Here is a 27,102-nt window from a genome sequence, read left to right as displayed (position 1 = left end):
TGAGATGGCAAAAACGAATAGACTCTTGTTTAATTAAACGTACTTGTAAAGTTTGCTTAGAGTTTGTAGTAATTCACCTTGTCAGTTCTCATCCAGGATGTTTAATGATGGGTTTGCTTTAGTTTCCAAATGGAAATCAGCTTCTCCTTCTTTACAGCCTGACATTAGGCACCCTGTGGAAATTGTATTATTCTCCACATGCATATTCATAGAATTAAGTATTATCAATGGACTTAAAGAGCTCAATTATTTTTTGCAATTGCATGCTTAGTTGCATATGCTGAAATAGAATAGATTGAGTATTTCAGGGCCTGGTCAAATCCTTGAAATATAAATGTGAACATATAGCAGCAGAAAATCACCAGCTTTACTTTATCAGTTGGATTTTTAAGACAATTACCATCAATATTATCTCTTGATTTATAGTTCACAAAATGTCTTCTGTTATAATGAGCATAGTTTTTCCTCACAGAACTCTGAACGAAAAAGCATTTTACAGACGAGGAAACTGATTGTCATCCAAGAAGAATATCTTATCTAAGATTGTATAAGTACTGAAGCAAGATTAAAATCTAGACCTTCCTGACTTCTAGATCTTTATTACATTTTCTGCATCCTATTGCTTCCCTGGGGAATGTCTTATTTCTGTATGTTTGGAAGTACCTACTTACTTTAGATTTTTATTTTAGCTTGTGTATGTGTCATGGTGGTGTCATTTTAATTACCAGGCCACTGAACCACATGGACATTTGGTAGTAGACAAAATGCTGCATTTCCAGATGCCAGAGTTAGTGTAATTCTTGAGTAATAATTTAATAGAAAATAAGGTGTTTGTTTACAAAGTTAACTAAACATTGCAGGAAAACACACAGCAGCAATTGATATGAGAAAACACAGAATGCAAACAGGAAAACAAAAGAAATGAGGATGGATTAATTCTACATGCAGTTGAAATATGCCACCTGCTTTGCCCTTGCTTTTGGGACATTCAAAGTTCATCTTTCTTTCTTCAGGATCATTGTCATTGTTTTAGATTATTACTGCGGTTTGTACAGCTATAGGGATTTTGTGAGCAGTGATCTCAAACTCGAATGTCTACAAGAACCAGACTAAAAATATAAATGACTGGGTATATGCTGGTTATAGATACCTGTACATGTGTTCTGCAAATGATGGGATCTGTAGCGAACTAGAACATAGGTACTAGTTAAAGGAGCTGAGCTGTGTTCCCAGCTGGTTGTTGCTATCTTGAAATTAGCACAGAATTTCCCAGATCTTGTAATTTTCCAAGTAAGTTCACATATCAATATATTTTTTAACATTGTGAAGTCTCTTACTATTTGAATTAATTAAACCTAATGAAAAAGAATTTTGTGTAGAAAAAAAAAATGGCCGGACGTGGTGGCTCATGCCTGTAATCCCAGCAATGTGGGAGGCTGAGGTGGGCAGACCACCTGAGAGGTCAGGAGTACAAGACCAGCCTGGCCAACATGGTGAAATCCCATCTCTACCAAAAATACAAAAATTAGCTAGTGTGGTGTCACACACCTGTAATCTCAGCTACTCTGGAGGCCGAGGCAGTAGAATTGCTTGAACACGGGATGTGGAGGTTGCAGTGAGCGGAGATCATGCCACTGTACTCCAGCCTGGGCAGCAGAGTGAGACTCTGTCTCAACAATAACCACAACAAAAAACCACAAGCTGGCAGAAATTAGCCCACAGGCCATTTATTTCCAACTTCACTTAAATAGACCTTCCTCCTAGAAAGGAAAACCATCCTCATTTAATATGAAGGGACTAAAAGTGAAAAGCGGTGTCAGTATATACATTCTGATCCCATCCATACTTGGAAGTTCATACAATGAATTATCAAACTTTCATTCTTCTTCTGGGGAAATATCTAAACTCCATTGCATTTCCTTACTCCATTGTGGCCCATTGTGGATTATGTGTTATATTTGAAGATATCAAATCTAGCAAATTGACAATGAAAACCAAACATATCAAAGGCAAACTGTAGTAACTCAATAGAGAAAATAAATCCGCTTTCTTTCCAATCATTTCAAATCCTAAAAGTAGAAGGTAGCTTGGAACTGGAGGTGTTAAGGAGTTTGCTTGGTAAAAGCAATGCAATAAATATTGCTCTCTCTCGAGAATATATATATGTAACTCATCTCAGGGTTTGGACCTGGGTGTTGAATGAACTGAGGATCTCTTTGGCAAGAAGCTCTAGTAGATGACAAATTCTTACTCTTGTGTATTGCTCAGAGAATGCCCCCTACTTCTTGATAGCATTTCTGAGGTGCCAGAGCTTCAGGTGATAAATGACATTTTTATTCTTGACATGTTACTCTTTATTATATCATTGAGAAATAAAGTTCAATAAGTGACTTCTGATAATACTTTACTGCGGTCTTTATGAAAGATCGATTCCATTAAGTAGGTACATTTCAGTTGCTATTACTTCAAGTGATGCCATAATGTACTTGAAATTCAGTCTTTAGTTAATAATAGCAAGCTTATTGAGTGTATTAGAGATGTGCTAAAGTACTTACTTTTGGGCCAGGTATCAGCCAAGACAGAGTATTTTAGACCTGTATGCTTTCCATGTATTTTCCCCCAAATCATATATATATATAAAATTTAATATGTATCTATAGTGTATATATATGTCTAATATATATATGACAGAGTATCTTATATATGGCATAGTATTTTATTATATATGTCATTGTATTTTAGATCTGTTTGCTTTCTATGTATTTTTTCCCAAAATCTATGTGTGTGTGTGTGTGTGTGTGTATATATATATATATATATACACACACACACAATTTTTAAAATGCAAATATGCGTACAATCATTTTATAGGGTGTATTATTTAATATGCTAAGGTAACTTCATTGATTAGAACTTGAAAGATGACTTTACTCGAAGTCACTTGGGAAATATGTTGACAGTCATGCTGTTCATAAAAATGAACTCAAGTTTCCCTGTCTAGAAACTAAGCAATGCCACTTGAAAAGAACATAGCAGTAAGAATAAGAAACTAAACCAATTATAGTTTTTAAAAGTATTCTTATGGTCAGGAGTAATAGCTGTGTGCAGTGAAAAGGGGTGTAATATTAACTAAAGTCTGGAGTTTGATTTCTCTCAGATTTTAGTGATCAAAAAAATATGATGAGAATGTCTGGGCAAAGCAGAATGGATAAACTTACAAAAAAGTTGTAAAACAGTACAAGAAACTTTCATATCCTGAAGGGGCAATTTTAAAAGTAATTGTGCAATTTTAATAACATAGGGAAGTACTCATTCATCTATTGTTAAGTTAATAAGCAGCCTAAAAATTGGCCTACACATTATAGAACCAATTAAGCTTTAAAAAAACAAAGATAAACTCACACAGAAAGCAGAGTGGAAGCATGCACTCAAAAATATTAACAGCGGCATGAATACATAATAGGATTATAGATGATTTTGTTTGTGTTTTTCTATTTTTCTGATTTGTTAAATAATAAAATATTCCTTTATACAGAGAAAATATGTTTAAGTAAAAGTATGTTGTATTGGTAGTGTTACATGTGCTTATGCCATTTTTATTCAGGTAGGGGTGTGGGGGGGTGTGTGTGTGTGTGTGGTTTCAGCACATTGATAATAGCAAAATACCAGTCGTATCAATGATCCATGATGAAATTTTTAACACTGACGATGCTATTTCACTGTGGAACTTGTGGTGTTGAAAATCTTCTTTGTTAGTTTTTTTAAATGTAAAAGCTTTTCATAAGGAAAGTACAAAAAAATTGGGATTAGAAATTTGTAACTAATATTAATTTAATAACCCAACTAAACAAATTACAAATTTTGGGGTTTCATTATGATGTAGCTTCATTGCTTTAGCATGAATTTCTCTCTACCATCAGAAAATAAAATTCTTACCTGTCGAGTATGGAGCATGTAGAAAATTTTGTGGCCAGCACGAAATTCTTACAGTGATGATACCAGCAAACACCTCCAAGATATAATGTCAGATCTGCTTAATCAGTGTGTTAGAATATATTCGAATTTGTCTTGATTAGGAAAATAGCAATCAAAGCATTCAACTCTTTTCACTTGTTGAGACAGATGGCCTATCTTTATGAAGGCAAATATCCAGAAACAACAACCCACTACCTTATCTTTCAAAATATGGTGCTCAGAATCATCTTGGAAAAGAGCTATTTAAGCCTAATAAGCCATATGCTCGATGAATTGATTTATTCCATTTTGTGGTATAGACATAAAAATCTTCTTTGCAGCATCTTTATCATATCTGCATTCTCTGCAACTCATTTATAAAAATTAGCAAAACTTCCAAATAAGGAATAAATTATTATAGAGAATTCAACTTTTGTGTCTTACAAAAGAAAAAAAAAAATGTGTCTAAGTGAACAGTCTGTGGTTTGCCAAAGATTCTCCCCATAAAGTTGAGTGTATTTGAAGATCAAATAAACTGACAGCTTCCTTGGTATGCATAAAGCAGGTCTAAAATTATTCCAGAAAGAATCCCTCAGAGAAATGCAACTTCCCTGTCATTCTTATTTATTATTTAAGGTAGAGATTGACCATGGGCATAGAAGAAATGTACAATGTTTCTGGGTCCTAAAAGAACAGAGTTCATATAATTTTTAATTTTGGCCGGGCGCGGTGGCTCAAGCCTGTAATCCCAGCACTTTGGGAGGCCGAGACGGGCGGATCACGAGGTCAGGAGATCGAGACCATCCTGGCTAACACGGTGAAACCCCGTCTCTACTAAGAAATACAAAAAATAGCCGGGCGAGGTGGCAGCGCCTGTAGTCCCAGCTACTCGGGAGGCTGAGGCCGGAGAATGGCGTGAACCCGGGAAGCGGAGCTTGCAGTGAGCTGAGATCCGGCCACTGCACTCCAGCCTGGGCTACAGGGCGAGACTCCGTCTCAAAATAATAATAATAATAATATTAATAATAATAATAATAATAATTTTTAATTTTGTGTGTTTTAAAATATATGTCAGTGCATTGTATTTAGCATCGAAAAGAATGTCTTATCAAAATAAGCAGCTAATCCTGCCTATAATTTAGTGGAGATCCCAACTATTAACCTCGAGCCACAACCAAGTAAAAATGACTTGACACCTGAGGTTGATTAGATGTACCTTTGTTCCCCAGAAAATTCTTTAAAATTATAAATTTCATTAAAAGAGGAACATATTTGGTCAACTTAGAAACACATGGTTGTGCAATAAAAGAGCATGGTCTTTGCTATTAGATGGAGATGCATTCTAAATCTGATTCCACCATTTGCTTAACTTGGAAATGCTGGGTAAATTATATAAAATCCCTGAGGCTGAGAGAGGATAGGAAAGTGATGATGTAGAAAATCAAAACTAAATTTTAAAAGTAAAGTATACTTGACTTTTGCATGGGATATTATACTTACATAAATGTGGCTATTTCTGGTCATCTGAGCTATCGGATTTCAAATTATTAGATCAATTACAAATTCCTTTGACCAATAAACATATAATCTTTGAGAAAACCTTTCTTTGCACTTTAATTGTGAAACATAAACAAAAGTGTAACCTTTCTGGAGTATGTTGAGTCTTTAACTGAAAGAGATGGTGTATCATTGTTAGAAGGGAGACCAAGAAGCTGCTGTAAATTATCAGTCTCCAAAGGCTATGATATTTGTTACCCAGGTTGTGTGTGTATTTGTGTGTGCATGTGTGTGTGTAGGTGAGCGTGTGTGTGTGTAGGCGGGGAGAGAGAGAGAGAGAGAGAGAGAGAGAGAGAGAGAGAGAGAGACAGAGAATGAGGGTCAACTTAAGACTTAGCTTAAAATATCTCTACAGGATTCCAGGACATTGGATGAAGTTTAAATTATGAAGTAATCTAGGAAGCATTAATAACTCTCTCTGTTGATCTTCAAAATCATGTTATTAAAACTCAAACCTTTTGGCAAGAATAATCATCATTGTATAGAATGCACCTGAAACAATCAGGAATTAACTTTTCCATCTTTAAAATTATTAAGTGATTTGTTTACAAGATCTACTAACTTACAATATCATGTTCATGTCTAAATACATCTGTGTTGACTGAATGACTGCTGATCACACTATATATGTGTGGAAAAGGACAAAAGATAGAAATGTGAAAGTCAGAAAAACACTTACTACTTAAATGCAAGTAGTTTTATAAAAATCATTTTCAGTGAACCCACCAAGGAAATGTTTTCTGGGTGCTGGATTGGTACAGAAATCTCTAGCTATCAAATTGGGTAAAGTGGGATTTAAGGGTTCACCTGGGAACTCTATCAAAATTTGCTTAGCCCTAGCAGACCACCAGGATGCCTCTCGTTCCAGTGGGCTTTTAGAATCTCCAAAGCTCTTAGACTTGAATCACATTTTGTTTTTGGGAACAGACTCAGAAAGAAGGAGGAACAGGAGCAGCTAGGAAGTGTTTTTAGTAATGGTTCAGAAAGTGGGGTCCCGGGAGCAGCAGCATTATGGTCTGAGGAGAAAAGAGAGGGACTTGTTATGGAAATTGTTAGGACTAGATATGGAAATTCTTAGGCCCCTCTCCAGACCACCTGAATCAGAAACTAGGGTTAGCAGGCCGGGCACGGTGGCTCATGTCTGTAATCCCAATACTTTGGGAGGCTGACGTGGGTAGATCACTTGAGGTCAGGAGTTCAAGACCAGCCTGGCCAATATGGTGAAACACACAGTCTCTACTAAAAATACACAAATTAGCCAGGTGTGGTGGTGCTTGCCTGTAATCTCAGCTACTTGGATGGCTGAGGCAGGAGAATTGCTTGAACCCAGGAAGTAAACAAAAAGAGTGAGATTCTGTCTGGGAAAAAGAAAAAGAAAGAAAGAAACAAAAAAAGAAACTAGGGTTAACAATCTGTGTGTTGACATGCTCTCCAGTTGATTCTGATTCTTACTACAAGTTTGAGTACCACTGATTTACAGTAATGTCAATCTTGTTAACCAAATACAACCTTTGCAAATACATTTTTTTTCTGAAATGTTTGAAAGATGGCCTCCCCCAAACCTTCACAGATACCCTTTCAGTAAGGAACATGATTACTGGAGGATGTGGTACCACCTAGGTTTGTGTGCAAAGACACTTTTTTTATTTTGCCATGATAAGATTATCCATTACTCAATCTTAGAAGTAGCAAAAGAAATTATGGAATGCTTTTTAAGGCATACTTCTCCCTTGAATCAGTAATCAAGGAAAAACTATGGCAGGGACAATAGAAAAGGTAGGCAATTTGTATTTCCCAATGGTTTGAAAAAACAGTGGCTGTTGCATTTGTGCTAAAGGCTGCTAAATCCACATTGATCAAACTTTTGGCCCAGCCTTGCATAATTCCCTTTGAAATGTTTTGTCATGTCTGTCAGTTTAGTCATAGTTTAAGATGTTACATGTTTAACTTAAGGAGATGAGTGCAGAGTCTGAAAATATGTCATAGAAAGCAAAAAAAAAAGTGATTTCAATTTATGACAAAAATATAGCAAAGGGACTGAATTGGAATCTTCAGCAAGCATGAGTATTTGAGACCCTGCCAAATGTTAATCCCTTTCAATGGAAAGAAGGATTAGAAATGTACATTGGCCCTATATCTTCATTTAATTGAGGAATACTAGTTATCTAGAAACATTTTTGTTATTATATCTAATTTTGCACTATTTTAGCATCATTTTCAAAAGTCTTTACCCAGAGTTTTTTTTGTTTGTTTGTTTTTGTTTTTGTTTTGGCTCTGATGATCACTATTAATTCAATTCTATTTGTTTTCTACATAATTAAGTTGTTCTATGTGGGCATCGATCTTTTACAGTATTACAACTTAGCTCATTGTTTCAAGAAGGTAATGTTAGTATATCTCTGAAATAATATGTAGGTGTCTGATTGAGTCATGAAATACAATGTATTCAATTCATTCTATTTAGCCTACCTGGAATCGTGTTTGTCAGAGTAACTCACCACAGAGTGAGCATGGATAAACCTGTATGAGGTCAAAGCCCATACCACTGAGGCTACTAATATAAAAGATTGCCGATTTGTGACACCTTGCTATTGCATTATTATCCATGCCTGCGAGGCCAGTTGCAGTGAGATGTCTAATTTGAATTTTCTGAACCATGCCTTTAATGCTCACATACCTGAGGTATTTATCCAAACACATTGTAGGTTTACCTCCCTCAAATATCCAGCCATCCATCCGTTTCCTTCTGAGCAGAGCAATAAAAATCAAGCCAGACCCTATGCTTTACGTATAGAACCAGTATGATTTACAGCCAGGCTGAGTATAAAACCATAAAACTTTCAGTACGTGGTTAATATATAACCATCAAAATAACAGAGTGCAATTCTAAATTTATGAGGCTGAACTTAACACTGAATATCAAATAAGAATCACATTGATCTCTGTAGCGGATGACTTAAAAACACATTAGGTGGCATAACTGCAAGACAGTACATTGATTTAAGCATAAAATGCATAGCACTCAATACTTTACCACCTAACGTTTCTCAATAATGAACAAAGCTGTTGTATATTGATGAAAGGAAAATTATTTGTTTTGTTATATTACAGTGCTCACGGAGATGCCTTGTATTTAGGCTAGGCAAACATGGTTTGAATCACATTTAGCAAAGGGTCACATTGGATGGACATTTTACTGAATTTATACTTGTTTCTCAAAATAACTATACAGCAGCATTATCACGATGACAGTTTTCTCATTTTCTCTTTTAACAGAGGAAAGATTCATACCGGGTAGATACTGATTTTTTGTAGAAATACATTTTACTGTAAATTTTCTGATAAAGGCAATTCCACATGGAAATTTAAGGTTGATCTAAGTGCATGAAGTGATCTTGTAAAATTACCATATTCAGAAAACCTAAAAGCATCTTTTAAAAAGAAACAATAATCTTATGGTAAATACATATTTTATAAAAATCTTTACCGTAGAAGGATCTTTAAAAAATTGATTGGAATAAGGAATATTAGGAAATGTCAATAGCTGTAGGTATGTCCAGGTAATGTAGATAGCAAAATGGATAAAACTCGTTCTGTTATGAGGTGAAAAACAAAAGCTAACACTGGGGCCGTGATTTAGGGTGATTTATGGTGTGATTTATAGAGGTATTAGGGGCCCTGGTTCGCTAGAGAGAGTATACCCACTTCTCAGCTTCCTCTATCTGATTGTTGTGTTAGGGTGTATGAAAATATCAGATCTTGGGATTTGAAATAAAAGTGAAACATATAGATTTATCTATGAAGTCTCCAATTTTGAAACATTAACAGATGATTTAAATGGGAAATAAGGGGTACTGATCAAATGTAACCTATCTTAGGTCAATTTCCAGCATCCACACTGCTGGTTAAAGATCACTCATCTTCAGGCTTCTGGGAACATTGCTTCATCCAGAGGAGCAAGAGTCATCCTTCCTGTTGGTGGAAAAAATAATTGGTGGAAGAATCTGATATTCAAATTTGCATAATTTGCTTGGGAAAGATCACCTTGGTACATGAGTTAATATTTTACTAAATGGGCCCGGTTGTATTATACGTTTCCGTCAGGTGGGTGGTAACGTCAAAACTTTGGTGAGAAAAGCTCCTTTGCAAGTTGGTTCTCTTTCCTCACAAGTCTCTACAGGTAAAGAATTTTGCCAGGACTCAGAGAGCAGCATTCGCTCACTGAAGTGTTAATCGCAAAGCAAATCTAGGTGCAAAGTTGGCTGACAGGTCTGCCACAGAAACGTTTCTGTCTATCACCATTTCAACTATAGGATAGATAGGTAAGTCCCTTTTCATGAAATGGTGCTGGGAGGAAATTGTATCATTCTTTCAAGTAAGTGGCTCTTAAAAAAAAAAAAACAACAACTACTACAGCTTTAACTTTACATTCAAATAAATGATATATGCATATTTGTAGCATTTATTTTACCTGTTGTATACTTTCTAGCATTATGTTTTCAGGCTATTTTTCCTTCATAATAAATTAACTTATTACTCTTCATGACATGCAAGATGGACTGTGATGTTAAAGAATAATGTTTTCTAATTATCATTGACATTTGCAGAGAAGATTAAAATTTAATAAAATTAATTGTCCATTCTTGAATGGCTTACTTTGCAGTTAATCATAGAACTCTGATTTCTCCTACTCTTATGAAAACTTCTGAATTTCCTGTGTCTTATTAATATCCACAGTAAACCCTGTGCTTAAAAAGTAAGTTAGATATTTTTCCTTCTGTTGACATCGTTGAAGCAAAAAAAGTATTGGTTTTGAAAAAATTCTATGGTTGAAGTTTTTCAACTGAAACCTTTACCAGGATTCTCACCCATCTTACTGGGAAAACCTACCTTCTGGAGGTTATGTTGAATGGTGAGGAATGTATCCTCTTCGCAGTGGTACATCTCTAGTAATATAATTTGAAGTGCTAGGGCCCCTTGCATCCATTTCTGAATCTATTATTAGTTGATTAAATTAGCTGGCTGGATCAGTACAGTGAGAAGAGACGCAGTAATGATATTATAGAATTAGTATGCTATGATGAATTGTCAGGAGAAGTAACTGTGACAGCCCTGTGGCCATATGTACTTAGCCATGCAATTTATAGTCATTTGGAGAGCCAAGGACTTTTCAGTTTGGGTTAGGAAATTTGTTCCTGCTTTTGACATAGTTTTAAGGATATGTGTGTAAGAGTGAAGGGAGAGCTTCGTGGCAATTCAGGAAGAAATCAAAAGTCTCAGTTCTTAGCCAATGGCATTTGGATGATTTTCAGGGAATAAACCAGTGTGTGGAGGCCTTTATTGTAACAGTGCCAATTCCTTTAAACAGATTTATATGATAGTGCTGTTACTTTATGGTTGCTGAAGATAATGTTACTTTGGGTAAGATAAAAGTAAATGCAATCTGGTATCACGATTTCCCTTGTTATGGAATACTGTACATTCTCATCCATGTACTGCATTTACAGCAATCTTGAAAACATTGCTGGGGTTGTTTTGATTTAAATACATACGGGGCTCCTAATTGCAAGTAGTTTTTAAGCAACTTAAAATATAACATTACTTTTTGTTTGTTTGTTTTGCAAGTATTTGCAAGATAAACGGACTGTCAGATGCCTCTAAAAGGCTTATGATGACAGCAGTTGGCAATGCAAATATTGGCACGACACCACATTAGGGCAAATTTATTGCAGAATTACCAAAACATGTATAACTGTGAAGTCACCTCAGTACAACTGTTGTATGAGAATTACTCTCTTGCTGTTTTTGTTTTTGTTTTTTTCATTTTATGATTACCAGGCTACAGTAATATTCAGTAGTACAATGAACATGCTTACTGACATTCTAACTCCAAACAAGATTCATGCAGAAAACTACTTCTTTTTCTTTTAGCTGGCTATAGAAATTTTCTGTGTATAATCGATCGCTTTTATTTCTCAAACGGGATTGTAATTTGATTATGAGCATAGATTGTTTCGTTTCTCTTCTCTTCTGTTCCGTTGTTGTAGTCATTGTTTTATCCATTGATAACTCGATGTCAACATTTCAAAGAGAATCTATAATCAAATATTGTCTTAGGATCTTAATTGATGTCTTAGCCCCTTCTCCATGTCCCTAATCTTAATTATCCAGAATTACACATTTAGAAGCACTTCTTCAGTAGTTCTGTAGTTGGACATTTCACTTCAAAGGTAATAGAAGGGTGTCTATCACTTCTGCATTTCTGTATCCTTCCAGCTCACTAATACTCTTATCTGGGAGTTATTTTTGTCTCTCCTTTTTCACCTTCCAAGTCTAATTTAACACCAACACCTGCTGATACCTTCCTAACACGGTCTCTTAGATTACCCCTTCTTTTCTGTTTCTGCAGCCTCCATCCCTGTCCCCTTCCATCATTCTATACCTGGAGTGCAATGCTCCCCTCTTAGTCCATCTCTCTGCCATATCTTCCCAGACCAGTAGAACCTATATATACTGAATTGCCAGATGGATCTCTTAAATTTTTATTATAGCCCCTCATATTTCCTCCATGTGACATGAGGCCTTTTGCTTATTCTTATTCCAGCCTACAGAACTTATGTGCTTTTTCTCTCCTCTCTCTTACCCTTTCCCTAGCACACATAGTTGGCTAATTATAATTGTAATTTATAAATTTTTGTGCCAGGTACTGTGCTAAGTGCTTTCCATACATTATCTAGTTTAAGCATCATGGCATTCCTACGTGGTAAGTGGTGTGATTCCCTTTTTATAGTCAAAGAAACAGAGGTGTGAAACAACTTGCCCACCAAAGTGAAGGTGTAAGAGGAAGAGCCAGGGCCCAAAAGTAGGTCTGTCTGACTTTGTAGTGATACCATCAACTACCATGCAACACAGGCACCCTGGCTACATGTGGTTGTGTTGCTGTTCCCCTGGTGTGAATTTGCATTCAATATTCATCTTTCTGATAATTTGTGTTCCTCCTCCCCTTTGTGCACATTTGGAGACTGACCCCACCTTTCATTTGGCATTTTCATATTTGTTTTACTGCATTAATTTGCACTGAATAATGTGTCACTTAATATTTGTGCTTGTACATGTACATCCTCACCTAGACCACAATCAAATTAAACTGCTTTGGAGAGCCAGGCGTAGTGGCTCACGCCTGTAATCCCAGCACTTTGGGAGGCCAAGATGGCCAGATCACCTGAGGTCAGGAGTTTGAGAACAGCCTGACCAACATGATGAAACCCTATCTCTCCTAAAAATATAAAATTAGCCGGACGTGGTGGCGCATGCCTCTAATCCCAGCTACTTGGGAGGCTGAGGCGGGAGAATTGCTTGAACCTCTGAGGCAGAGGTTGAGGTGAGCCAAGGCTGCACCATTGCAACAAGAGTGAAATTCCGTCTCAAAAAAAAAAAAAAAAAAAAAAAAGAAAAGTAAAACAAAACAAACAAACTTCTTTGGAGAAATGTATAGAATCAAAATGTTTTCCATTCTTCAATACAATACTTTGGACTTACAGTCCCTGATGAAGGTGGACATTCAACTTCCTAATTGTTCCACTTTGTCAGGGTGACTTTGTTGCGATATTATATTTTAATATTTTCATTTGGTAAATCACAGGAAAATTAGATTGTCTTCTACTATGAAACTTGAGAAAAGCTAAGTTTTGCAAACAAGCTCCTGACCATATAGCAGTAGCCAGAACAATGAACAGGACATAAACAATAAAGAATCTGTGACCAACAGGAAGATATGGAGATTTGCATACTTTTAAAACCTTACGTGATTAATATTAGATTCAATCTTTACATTTATTTTTGTAACATTTTGTTCCATAAAAAATATCAAGCATGTGTTTGCTGGGAGAAGGAAGAGTTCATTATTCTTATGGTTTGTTTCATTACAGTTCGAAAAGCCAAGGATGGGGAAATCAACATCGGTAAAAGCAATTAGTGATGTGGGTTGAGGTGGAGAAATTACATCCTATCCCTTGACATCAAGAATAAATACAAATCATTATCATATATATAAGTGTGCCTGTGTCACTTAAAAAATTATGATTGCTTCAAGATAGTTTAAACATTATCATCTAATAAAAGCATATTGAGAAATTATATAATTTGACTAAAATAGATAACTATACTAAGCAACCTAAACTTAAAATTATACATATATTTACATATATGTTTTATATTATAAAATATACTATATATATACACATGAAAACATATGTAGATAGATGATAGATAGATAGATAGATAGATAGATAATTATTTAAATATGTTGATAGGCCAGGTAAGGTGGCTCATGCCTGTAATTCCAGAACTTTGGGAGGCAGAGATGGGCAGATCACTTGAAGTCAGAAGTTCAAGACCAGCCTGGCCAACCTGGTGAAATCCCGCCTCTACTAAAAATACAAAAATTAGATGGGCCTGGTGGCTCACACCTGTAATCCCTGCTACTTGGGAGGCTGAAGCAGGAGAATCGCTGAGCCTGGGAAGCGGAGGTTGCAGTGAGCCAAGATCATGCCACTGCACTCCAGCCTGAGTGAAAGAGTGAGACATCGTCTCAAAGTAAATATATATATATATATATATATATATATATATATATGTATATATATGAGATGGTTGGGTAAATGGGTATTTAGAATGACAGAATTTCATCAGCATCTTTTCCAATTTCACTTAGGCTTCTGAAAAGCCCTGCTCGGTCAGAATGACTGAAACAAAGAGATGGCCATTTGAAAGTTACATAACATATTTTCAACACATCCCCTGACTAACACTATGAAAAGTACATCCATTCTAGAGTCAGACAGACCACAGACCTAAGTTACAATTCTGGATTTACTCATCACTTTCTCTGTGTTTTTAAATGAGTAATGCAACTTCTCTGCAGTAAGCCAAGAATAAATATACCTATGTTATGAGACTAAGATTATCTATAAAGGGAAACCTCAGTCCTCATTTGAACTAAAATCAGGTTCAAAGGCAAAGTGTAAGTAATAAGAGGGGACTTGCAATAGTGAGCAAGTTCCACCAATATAGTAAGCATTCCAGGATTTTGCAGCAGCAGAGAGCATGATTCTAACATTTCAATGCGAATTTATTTGGCATAAACACAGTTAGAATTAAGTTGAACTTTGAAGTAAGAATAGTAATTAAAATAATAGAAGAAAATAAGGCAAAAGGAAAAGATGTAAACAGGTATAGAGTTTTATACATTGCAAAGGGTCACCAAAATTCCTGCGGACCAGTTGCTTAATATGAATAGGGAAGCATGGTGGCCTCTCTACTGTACTGTGAGTGAGGACACGTATAGCTGGCAATAAGTATGATGGCGAGTGGAGTGGAGTGGAGTGGGCTTTACACTCTGCAGCAGGGGAGCCCTGGAAATTCTACAACCTCACCTCCTACCAGTATTCCTCTCACTCACTCGCTTCCAGCCATGCAGTCTCTGAATAAGCCAATCCCACTTCCAATTTAGGGAAATTTGCACTTAGTATTCTTCTTGCCTGAAATGTTCTGCTTCACATATTTTCATGTCTAATGCTGTCTCCTTCAGGTTCAGATGTCACCTTCTCAACAAGGCCCACCGTGACCATTGTGTAAACTTGCAACTCCCTTCCCCTCCCTGTTTTAGCAGGATAACCCCTGTCTTTTTCCGAGAGTACCATCATTCTCTGCTACAGAATTTACTCCCTTATCACAATTTCTTCTTATTATCACCCTCTCCCTACTGGAATATTAGTTCCAGGGTGTCAGGCGTCTTTGTTTTGTTTACTAATATACTTAGAACTAAGCCTGATATGTTGCACACACTCAAAATATTTGCTGCATAAAGAAATGAGTGAAGCAAGGAATGAATTAAATTGTTATTTAAAGACCATAGTAAAAATGTGGACACATATTTTTGAAGTACAAGACTAAACTAAATTAATCAGAGACAAGAGGACTTTAACATTTGGAATTGGAGGCACCAGCATAGTAAGAATTGGGAAAGGCTTATGAAATTGTAAAGGTGTTTTGGGGTCGTGGTTAAACAGTAATATGTCTATGCTAAAACTTAAAGAGTATTTGCTAATTAACCTCACATGGAACAAAAACTCCACATTGTTGACATCTCAAAAGAAATATTAGTCTGACTTAGGCCACTGATCCATGTTACTCAGTGTTGTTTTTCTGACAATAGCAATAAAGATAATTATATTTGAATATTAATGGTTGTTTTGCAAAGCATTGTTCTGACAGAGTAGTCACTTATATTGAAATTAACATTTCCAGTGTACACACGTTAACCTTGTCCTCAGTCAATCAGCTAACTTAAATTAAGTGCCTATTAGAGCTCCATTTAACTAGAGATCAGACCAGCCTTGGCATGGGTGTTGTCCCTGGGGTGTTTAAAGAGAGCCAAGCTTCCGCTCAACAAGTGGACCTCCTCTTTGAACTTCTAGTGAGAGCTCCAGTGAATATGTGGAGATATATTCCATGGGCATTTTAATGTAGCAGGACAGAGTGTGGACGTTGGAGACTAATAAACTGGATTTAAGATGGTTCTTCCATGTCCATTAGCCCTGTGGACTCCTAGACAGTTCACAATAAACCTCAGCATCCTTACCTATAAAATAGATAATAGGAACATCTACTGCATAAGATTCCTGTGACTATAGCATGAGTTATTATATACAAAATTCCTTATCACGCTATTCTCTTGGTAGTATTCTGTTTTGTTTTGTTTTGTTTTGTTTTCAGATGGAGTCTCAATCTGTCACCCAGGCTGGAGTACAATGGTATGATCTTGGCTCACTGCAACCTCTGTCTCCCAGGTTCTAACAATTCTCTGCCTCAGCCTCCCAAGTAGCTGGGATTACAGTTGCCCACCACCATGCCCAGCTAATATTTGTATTTTTAGTAGAGACGGGGTTTCACCATCTTGGCCAGATTGGTCTTGAATTCCTGACCTCGTGATCCACCTACCTCGACCTCCCAAAGTGCTGGGATTACAGGTGTGAGCCACCGTGCCTGGTCGGTAATATTCTTAAGAATGTTATCTCTACCCTCTCCAATAATAGGTTGTATTTATGACTTTTAAAAGTAAATGTCATATTTGTTTGACAATTGTAATCGTGGTGATGGTAGTTTGACAAGTAGCACAGTTATTCTGTTTCAGTAGGATGTAACCTCATATCTTAACCGAAATATAATGTGGCTAGGAATTTTACAATGTTCAAAATACTTCAGAAGTCCACAATATTCAGTTCAACAGAATAATTTCTCATTTTCTCCAATCAGCATCCTAGGAGTTCTAGTTATTCACGTAGATCAACATATCCACGACCTAAGCTGTGAGCCATTAGGAACTTCAATGGCCCAAAGCTAATAGGTGAAAAGATACATACCTAATGTTTTAAGGAATTTTCAACTCTTGATATCTTATTTTGCAAAAGAACTTTGCAGCAATAATTTATCAGGCAGCCTCTCTGTTCATCTCAGAGTTTTCTCTAGAATGATTTTTATGTTTATTTTACATTTCCCTTCCCTGCAAGAAGACAACTTCAGGTAAGGAGAATTGAGAGTTAATAAGATGCATGCCACTGTTAGCAATAGTCTATTTGATGTCTATTTCCAAAAGAAAAATGCAAAGTGGAGTGTGTAATCCCTTAACGTAAGATACTCCCGTGCATCCCAATGCTTTCTTCTGAATCCTGATGCCAGAGCTGCAAGGAGCATACACTCTCAGGGTACAGAAAATGAAGACCTCTCTGCTTGAAAGTTTAAATGCCCTGCTCAGCAGGAAGTCTAGAAAGATTTGTTCAACTGAAATGAGCTTATAATCAGGCTTTCATCCAAAGATAAGGAAAGACAACATCCAGTAGTTTTATGATGCACTCTTACCAGGAAAACACAAATAGTTTTGTCCATGTTGTGCAACGTTGACTCCTGTACAGCATATTTCAAACTGCAATCATGAAAATGTTCCGTTTTGGAATAAGAAGAAAAAGCCACCCATGAGACTTGATACAGTACCTTTATTTTTTAGCAATGAACAAAAAATACAGATTGTTAGTGTCGGCCATTCTCTTTTATTTTTTCATTTTCTTTTTGTGATGTAGAGGTGTTCCTAAGACTTGCAATTATTTAAATAAAATTATTGTAGCATTTTTAGGGGTCATGGGTACATTTATTCTGCAAAGTTAGCTAGCTGAAAGACAGATTAACTGCTAATCGGCGCTTAATGAGGGCTTTGCAGCGCCATGTTTGAGCGCTTGTCAGTATGAGAATATCGATGAGCAAAGCCACCTTTTGGACTTACTGTTGGTAAACTGGGTTGACTTCTGAGGTGGATAAAATGCATGGCTAGATATTCTGTCCACTGTGCTGTTGGCAGGCTGTTGTTTATCACCAGGTTTTAGTGTTCTTAATGAACTGTTAATAAGCTGTCAATTATAGTGTTTATGCAAATTAGGGAAAGAGACATTGAAGGATTGATGTGCCTAGAGTTAAAAATGCCTCCTTGATACATTACAAAGTAAATAATTCCCCTTTTAATAATTGTCCTTAAATGTTTGCTCTTCTTCCCCACTGAACCATTTCCCATGTTGTGCACCCTGGAAAACAATAGCCCAGGTCTTCTTTAAGCATTATACTGAGAAAACAAGACACATCTATCTCTAGGATGTACTTTGCTTTATGTTATCAATTCTGGAATCATTTTTATTCACCCTCAGCCATAAATGAAGTTCAATATCAAGTGTTCTGAAATTCATAGGTAACTATTTTATGATTCTCAGGTGGGGCATCCATTTTCACCTTTCTTCCCGCCAGAGACCGTAGACCACGGCGAAGCAACCTCCTCAACCCCTTAAATGTCCTGCGCTAATGTTAGCTGTCCCAAATCCCATGTACTTTGTAGTGCCCCAGATTATCTCTTTAGTACAAATCCTTTGTGTGGTTATAAATTGTCAACTGAAAATATTTCTTTTAAAAATCTGCTTCTCTGCCTCTGTCCCAGCAGAAATACCTGTCTTTGGCCCCAAATCCACTAATTTTCTATTGTGGGTTTTTGTTTTTTTATTTCACATGCCCTTGAATGTGTTGACCTATCACGCCCCACCCTACGTCCTTCAAGGACCTATACAATTGTCTTGTTCTCTCAGTCATTCTTCCGGCCCGCTTCCCTAGGCAGAATAAATCAGTTCCTTCCTGCAGCAGCCCCAGAGTACTTTAAATAAGTTAAATATATTCCAGCACCCCCCAACCCTATTCTGCACACACACACACACACTCAGAAATTGTGAGGTTTTTCAGGGCTTGGCCTGCTCTTTATTCATCTTCAGAAATCATATCAATGTTAGAAAATAGCCACCTCAAGACACTCTGGAAGAAACTCTGCTCAGATTTCCATTTTATAATAAAACTAAGGTTATTAAATGGTTCCCAATATTTAAAAGGATAATAATTTCACTGCAATCTCATCACTTTTATTTTTAATTGTTGTGATCAGAATTCTATCCAGATAGTTATTATGGGAGAACAATTCCTGAAGAATGCTTAACCTCTCAATACAATTAAAGTAGACATCTTTTAAAGGCTCTTAATATTCCCCCCAGAAATGTAAAATTACATCTTGTTTTGTTTTGTGAAAGTCATGTTTTGATTATATGAAATTGGTATTTTACGTAAAAAAAAAATCTTCTGTTCAGCTTGGAGCATGAAGGTTTGTGCACTTGTTAGCACATTACTTATTCCAAAATCATTGAAAATATTATTCTTGCAGGTTTGGGGTTTTTTCTAACCTCATTCGCTCAGCTCTGGGAGTTATAATGTTTCATAAAGGAAGTATCATAATCTACAGCAAAAATCGTGCATCCATATCAGTTGAAATGATGGATTAAGCTGTTTTATTATAAGTATATCACAAATGCAATAAATATTTGCCAATGAAATGCAGTTATCATAAGGTTTTGCACAGTGCAATTTCATGTTAATGTCCAAGTGGAATATAGATGGCTTTATATGTTTGGTTATAGTACCTGCTTTGCAGTTTGAAAAATTTATTTGTAAGTGTTGAAAATGTAAATATGAGAGTTCCAAGTATCTATGAGTTATTTCTAAATACCACTTAACTCCTCCCAAGACAGATGAGGGTAGTATAAAACTGCAATTCTTGTGACTGATAAATCAAAAGAAATAATCCAATAAACTGGAAGAAAAATTGCGAATTGGTCTTCTGAGAGGCAAGAGAGCATGCTGGTAAGAGCTTGAACTCTGAGGTCAACAAGTGTCTTGACCTTCTGGCACCTTGGTCTGTAAGTGTGGAGATAACACCCAGCTCCTAGGATGGCCTTGGGGATTAAATGAGTTTGTGATAACAAATAGCACTCAGTGAGGGCTTACTACATGCCAGGTACTATCTAAATGCATATTTCAATTTCTAAATTTTAATCTCTCTCTTTAATCAAACATACAGCTTTTGATATTTGATATGCATTCTTGTATTTTCCTCTTAGATGCTTTTCAATTATCTTCCTGAGAATTTGTGCATTTTATGTAGAAATAAGATAAAATACACAAGATATAATATCCTACTGGTCCTTAATTCTACAGTTTAATAACTGTATGAACATGGGAAATTACTTAATCGCTCTGTGTCTCAGTTTCTTCAGCTCTAAAATAACAATGCTGATGATAATGATGATGATGATGAAGATGATGACACCTATTTCATAGGGCTGTTCCTGAAAATTGAGATTATCCCTGTTAAGTATTTAGCAGAGTGCCTGACAGTGAGTGCTCAATCACTTATTATTATTGCTGGTAGTACTGTCTTTAGCATTACTTTTGCTGTTATTCATTATAGTGTGATTTATTTTTAAATTAGGGTCAATTGAAAGAACTGGGAATATTTTGTGAGTAAGGGTTTTTGTGTATATCACATTCATTCTTCTCATATCCTGCCACCCTCCTCATCGTTGTTATTGGGAATGAAATCGGCTTTAAAATAAACCTAAGAACCAGGACTCCCTTGGATCTGACACTGACCCCAGACACCAAGCCACAGAGGAGCATGCTGCAGTCAATCTCTCTTTGAAATTCTAATTAAAAATAAATTTTAAAAGTTTTTTAAATGTATATTTTTCTTGAATTCTAATATGAGTCATGCAGTATAAAATGGCACTGTAACATCTCTTCAAATATGTGCACTTCTGTTACAATAGTATTTTAAAAAATAGTCTTAAAAAAGTTTTATTAAAAAATACCTTGCCAGGAGTGATAGTGCATGCATGTAGTCCCAGCTGTTCAGGAGGCTGCCCCTCTCGGGTTTGTTTTCTCTAAAATAAACCTGTCCTTGGTTGTCAAGCCACCTTTCATGTTTCTTTCCTCTTTCTTTAATTCTTACAGAGGTGGGAGGATTGCTTGAGCCCAAGTGTTTGAGACCAACCTGGGCAATGTAGTGACACCTTGCCTTTAAAAAAAACAAACTAGATTTAAGCATTTTGTTAATGCTTCCATTTCACTGCTTCTTTCTTAACTGTTTTGGTGTGATTGGGATCCATTTTGTAGTTCACTAATTTGGTAATTAACTGAACCGATCTGTCAGATCTATCCAAATGTGGGCAGTTGATAAAATTTGAGCTATTTCTTCATCATACCTGTGTTTACTTTGAGTGTTTATCAGTGAATGTTTATCAAGAATTTGGAAGGCTAGCAGCAAGGTGAATTCTAGAAGAAAAAAAAATCAACAACATATGCTGTACATTTTTTTTTCAATACAAAATTGATCATCTCAAACATTATTTTCACTACAAAAACCTCCATGAATCACATAAATAGCTTGTCCTTTCAAGATCCTAGAATAAAAACTACAAGGACAGATGTGCTCTAGATGTCATTTCCCAGCTGGGGCACTGTGAGCAACATGGCAGTGGTGAAAGAACAACATGTGGTCAGGATGCCTTCGTGTGTTCAGTTTTTATTTTCAAAGAAAAAGAAAAAGAAAAGGATGAAAGAAATGGGGAAGGAAGAGAGGGAGGGAGAAAGAAAGAGAAAGAAAAAGAGAAAGACAAAACAACCAAAAGAAACAGAAGGGCCGGGCACGGTGGCTCACGGCTGTAATCCCAACACTTTGAGAGGCCGAGGTAGTGGATCACCTGAGGTCAGGGGTTCGAGACCAGCCTGGCCAACATGGTGAAACCCCATCTTTACTAATAATACAAAAATTAGCTGGGCGTAGTGGTGGGCACCTGTAATTCCAGCTACTTGGGAGGCTGAGGCAGCAGAATTGTTTGAACCCAGGAGGTGGATATTCCAGTGAGCCAAGATCGCACCACTGCACTCTGGCCTGGGTGTCAAGAGTGAAACATCTCAGGGAAAAAAAAGGAAGGGAGGAAGGGAGGAAGGGAGGAAGGGAGAGAGGGAGGGAGGGAGGGAGGGAGGGAGGGAGGGAGGGAGGGAGGGAGGGAAGGAAGGAAGGAAGGAAGGAAGGAAGGAAGGAAGGAAGGAAGGAAGGAAGGAAGGAAGGAAGGAAGGAAGGGAAAGGAAGGAAGGAAGAAAGGGAAAGAAAGAAGGAAGGAAGGAAGGAAGGAAGGAAAGGAAGGAAGGAAGGAAGGAAAGGAAGGAAGGAAGAAAGGAAGGAAGGAAGAAAGGAAGGCAGGCAACAGTAATAATTCCTGGTGTCATCATCTGGTATTCTAGTGTATTTTTCCATTCAGGTTCACTAATTTAGAATTTTCTCTGTTTCCTCCATTTTTTATCTGTTACTATTAATTTATGCAAGTCTTTTACTATCTCAATTTAAAATGAATGTTTTCTTTCTATAAAAGGGAAAATACTATAGATACAGAGATCATGCTGCCTCCTCAATAGATACATGAGTGTTTTTAAAAATCAATTATTACTCTTACTATTACGGCTACATTGAAATGATTAGTAGGAAATGAATCTAAATTGCTTCTAAAACAATAAAGTTTAAGTGCCTCAGTAACCCTATCCTTTGAATAAATACAACCAATTTTTAGTTAGGTAAATTTTGTTTTTGAAAACTACAGATTATTGAAATTCTTAACTAATGTTATTGTGTTTTTTTAAAAAACATTTTGGTCTTCAAATACGTTATTAATCAGCAGCATTCATTTATGGTATACCTAAAACGTGCTAGTAAAACTGCAAGCCTCTTTCTTCCTTTTTTACTTTGTATATGCTCATTCAAATTTGACTACTTCAAAGTTTTGAAATTGAGAAAAAAGAATTTGAAATTTCACATGTGCCTTTGCAAAAAGTAAAATGATTAATTTGCCTTCAATGCTTTTACAGTGTGTCATACTGAAGGCTTAAAGGATGTATTTGATCTTATCTTAAAATTGAGTAGCCTTGTTTTAGTATAAAACTCTGAACAATGAAAAAAAAAACGCATTTTCTATATCCCAGGTTGCTTTTATAAATGATATCCACCTTGAATAATTGTTCAATCGAGGCCGAGCTCAGTGCATAGAAAAGAATGTATTTCTCCTCTTTCTTAACAGTGGTCAGGGCCTCACGCAAGAATGTTTTCATGTTTTGTTCTTTTGAGGCTTCTTGAAGCTCATGGTAGTTCATTGAGAACATGTTCCATCACTATTAAAAATAATGTCCTTCTTCATCCGTAACATCCTAATGTCCTTTAAGTGTTAAACCCATCCCTTTCTGCATTCCCACAAAGTATTTTTATACACGTATGTGTGGTTTTTTTTTTTTCTCTCTCTCCTGGCAAATTTATAAATGGAATTTTTGAATGGAATCCTATGATATAAATATCTTTTAAAGCTTTCTCATAGTTTTACCTGCTTTGCAATGAGCCATTTTCTCTTCAAAATCAATGCCTCTCATTAAGACAACTTCTGGCAGGGATGAGGGTCTAGCATCAGTTTATAGAAAAGTGGTCATGATTTTGCCTCTGGGTTTGTTTTAATTGTTCCTCTCCATGCAGCAAGCTCTGTGGTTTGAGTAGCAGAGAATTCATTTGTAAGCTTGCCTCCTATGTTTCTCAAAAGGTTGTTGTGAGGACTAAATTAATCCATCCAAAATTACTTACTGCACATCTCTTCTGTGCCAGGCCCCGCTACAGGTACTGCAGACATCGGTGTAAACAAGCCAGTCCCTGTGTTCATGGAATGTAATTCGGGAGTGGGGGGAGCCTGAAAATGAACAAGACAAAAATCACAAGTGAAGACACCAGAATAGAAAATAAAATATAACTTGTGGGGAGAGCCGTGGAGGTCTTCGGGAAAGTCAGGGAAATTCTTTTTTTTCTTTCTTTGTTTCTTTTTTTTTGTTTGTTTTTTGAGATGGAGTCTCGCTCTGTCCAGGCTGGAGTGTGGTGATGCAATCTCGACTCAATGCAACTTCCGCCTCCTGGATTCAAGCAATTCTTCTGCTTTGGCCTCCTGAGTAGCTGGGATTACAGGTGCGCACCACCACGTCAGGCTAGTTTTTATATTTTTAATAGAGACAGAGTTTCACCATGTTGGCCACGCTGGTCTCAAACTCCTGACCTCAGGTGATCCACCCTCCTCAGCCTCCCAAAGTGCTGGGATTACAGGGGGAAACTCTCTCTTAAAATACATCGTGTAAGCTGAGAGTAGACTTACAAAAAGCAGATAGCCACAAGGAAACCTCAGAGAAGATAGCATGACCAAATGTCCTGAGAAGAATGAATGTGGAGTGCTGGTAGAAGGAATGGAATGAGTGGCTGAGATGGAGGGCAGAAAAGATTAGACTGGTGGGGAGAGTACAGGGGCAAAATCATCTGAGGCTATGATCTCTAAGGAGTTTTGATTTTATTTTAAGTTGCAGAGAAACCATTGGAGAGGTTTGTGTGGAGGGGAATAATGTGATATACTTTACATTAAAAAATAATTATGTATGTAAATACATAGTATTTGAATGTATTTTCAGAGCCAAGATTGAATCCTGACTCTGCCACTTACCTCCCTAAACCTCAGTTTTATTATCTGTAAAATGGCCATCACAATCAATCATAACTCATACGGTAGAGATTACATAAAATAATCAACATAATGTGCTTTGTCCACCATAAGCATTCAACAGACGGAAGTATTCGTTTAGGTTTTTCTTAAGAGTCCCCTTGGTTCTCCAGTCTGGGCCATTCATTAGTTTATTTTGTGCTCTCCTCCTCTCCCTGAATATCTGAAATTTTTTGACAATTTTCTCTGAGATTCCTGGCATTTGGCTTTCTGGAGATGGCAGGGGGTCTGGTTTGCTGTCTGTTAATTTTAGCTATTCTCCGCTGGAAGTGCCATCACCACTAGAATAACCAGAGAGAATGGGAGGTGGTGCAGCCTATTAAGGGGCCCCATGGGGCTGCCCTAGCAGCAAAAATCAAAACAAACAAACAGAATCCCAAAACAGGTTTGGGCTTTAGGGGTTTTGAAAATGGACATTTTTCCCATTAATAACATATCCGTTAAACTCTACTGTGACAGCTCTCAAAAAGTTTCTTCTAATAACAACATTTCTAATCCAAAAATCATTCATTCTGCCTACAAATGTCAGAGCCAAACAACACCTAGCAGATAATTTGCTCCACAATTTTCAAGGGTACAGGGAGTAGAAAATAGAAATAGGTAATCTACTGCTATGTCATATTTCCAATGTTTCTATGCAAGCCAATCACTTAATGGAACCTGAAAAATCCAAGAATTTTAATGATTCGAAATATCTAGTTGAATGGCTGGTAATCTTCCCTCCTATTTGGGGAGTCTCGAAGCTAAAGAGTACATAAAGAAAGAATTTAAACCTTTGAATATAGGACAAATGATCTATGTAGCGTTATTGTTAGCCTAGCTATAATATTACTATGAAATTTTCATAGTGAGGGCATAACATTTAGATTGTAGGTCATTAAGACAGTTACTAATTTCTTTTTATCTGAACCATTACATACGGAATAAAATGATGTACCTTATTTCATTGCTTGGTTAATATCAGCCTGTGAAAAAGAAAGATATTTTCAGAAGAGAATTATAAAATGTTTTAGGTTAGTTCCCCCATATTTAGATTGATAGCAAAGAAAGCAGGAAAAATATTTTTAGAATGTTAAACCTGGGACAAAAGTGTATCCCAAGTGATTTGGATATCAAGGGGAAAAACCTTAAAAATCTTTGATAGAGCCGGGCGCGGTGGCTCATGCCTGTAATCCCAGCACTTTGGGAGGCCGAGACGGGCAGATCACGAGGTCAGGAGATCGAGACCATCCCGGCTAACACAGTGAAACCCCATCTCTACTAAAAATATAAAAAAATTAGCCGGGCGTGGTGGCGGGCGCCTGTAGTCCCAGCTACTTGGGAGGCTGAGGCAGGAGAATGGCGTGAACCCGGGAGGCGGAGCTTGCAGTGAGCTGAGATCCGGCCACTGTACTCCTGCCTGGGTGACAGAGCGAGACTCAGTCTCAAAAAAAAAAAAAAAAAAAAAAAAAAATCTTTGATAGAAAGTGAAGAAAATTATTTAAAAATGAGAGTGCTTCCTAACAACCAAGATCCGGGAAAAGTTTGAATGAAAGGAAATTTAAGACAGTTGTTTTGCATTACACTATATCTCTCCTTTCTCTTTGCCTAGCTAATGTTTTCTACAAAATAGATTGCATTCAATCTTGAAATATATGTTTATACTTAACTATCTATGTCTATCTATATACACAACCACAGACATTTATCAATTTATGTATCATGTATATTTTAATCTTAACTTAGGAATGACAAGATAAACTTGTTTTTCCTACCACCCACTGTTTTTTAAAAAGGCATTCTGTTTATACAGAATACCTGCAAATAATATTTTCATGACTGTGTCATATGAATAAAATAGGAATTTTAATCATTTATGTATTTACGGTGAGAATCATTATGATTTTATGATTTTACATTTAGCTCATGATTCCAAGGGGTGTGTGTGTGTGTATATATATATATATACACACATATATATATATATGGAAGTTCAATGCTTTCTGTAAACTGGAATTTTAAGTGTATATCTACACTTGAGAAAAATAATGGTCAAGATAAGAGGAAAATATATGGAAGTTAAATTCTAATGCAGTAAAAACTCCCCTGGAAACAAACTCTTACCCCTGGTCAATCACCTACTTGACACCACAGATTTTTAGGAGAGATTCCCAATCTAGGAAAGCACAGTGAGTGGTTTACGTCCATAAAACAGCTCATCATTGACATGAACTCCTATTTAAATCTGAATTACCAGCATTTGAGTTTTTCAGCGTGAGGCAGCAAAAGATTGAAAAGCAATGTTTTCTGATGTTACTCTAAATGATCATTTCCATAGATATAGCCTTTATCATTTCTTCTCCATACCGGAAAAATAAAAACCGGTTAAGGTAACCCCACTGCATATTTTTCTTCTGCTTGTTGTACACTTCACAGTTACAGAGTGAATCAGCTTTGCTAAATGCATTCATTAGTGCCCAATTTGTTTCTCTTCATCTCTTTGAAGAAATCTTGCAAGCCATTGGAACGCTTATTTTATTTTGATTCCACAGTGGAAAATTGTATT

At 36.6% G+C, this 27,102-nt stretch overlaps 1 protein-coding gene across 4 annotated transcripts in view; it reads left to right on the top strand.

Annotated features, from left to right (window-relative positions):
* TENM2 (teneurin transmembrane protein 2) overlaps positions 1-27,102 on the top strand; it is a 1,303,382-nt gene that overhangs the window by 446,439 nt on the left and 829,841 nt on the right. The window lies entirely within an intron of this gene.

The sequence above is a fragment of the Macaca thibetana genome, chromosome 6 (assembly GCF_024542745.1).
Source record: "Macaca thibetana thibetana isolate TM-01 chromosome 6, ASM2454274v1, whole genome shotgun sequence".
In the NCBI taxonomy this organism is placed as follows: Eukaryota; Metazoa; Chordata; class Mammalia; order Primates; family Cercopithecidae; genus Macaca; species Macaca thibetana.
The sequence above is the reverse complement of the archived record's forward strand: the minus strand, read 5'-3'. Positions and strand labels throughout refer to the sequence as shown.